The following is a 718-nucleotide window of genomic DNA, read 5'->3' on the forward strand; positions in this document are numbered from 1 at the left end:
TCAGAAAGGATATATGCACCCCTATGTTCATAGCAGCACAATGCACCATAGCTAAGATTTGGAAACAGCCTAAGTGCCCATCAGCAGATGAATGGATTAAAAAACTTTGGCGCATCTACACAATGGAATACTATGCTGCTAGAAAAGAAGGAACACCTACCATTTGCAACAGCATGTTTGGAGCTGGAGAGCATTATGCTCAGTGAAATAAGTCAGTCAGAGAAAGACAAATATCACATGCTCTCACTCATTTGTGGATTATAATGAACAACATAAACTGATGAACAAAAACAGATGTAGAGACAGAGAAGCATCGATCAGATGCTCAAAACTCAGAGGGAAGGTAGGGGAGGATTGGGGTGAGGGGGAGAGATCAACCAAAGGACTTGTATGCATGCATATAAGCATAAGCGATGGATGTGGACAACAGGGGTGAGGGTGAGGGCAGGATTGGGGGGATGAGGGGACATTGGGGGAATAGGACACATTGTAGTATCTTTATCAATAAAGGGGGGGAAATCTGATGAACAGAATAAACTGGTGATTATAATAGAATCAGGGGCATAGAAAGGGAGTGGACTGACAATTCTCGGGGGAAAAGTGATGTGGGGGTGCGGGAAGAGATTGGACAAAAATCGTACACCTATGGACAAGGTCAGTGTGGGGGGTAAGGGCAGAGGGTGGGGTATGGGAACCGGGTGGAGGGGAGCTATGGGGG

Source organism: Myotis lucifugus, unplaced genomic scaffold (genome assembly GCF_000147115.1).
Source record: "Myotis lucifugus unplaced genomic scaffold, Myoluc2.0 scaffold_823, whole genome shotgun sequence".
In the NCBI taxonomy this organism is placed as follows: domain Eukaryota; kingdom Metazoa; phylum Chordata; class Mammalia; order Chiroptera; family Vespertilionidae; genus Myotis; species Myotis lucifugus.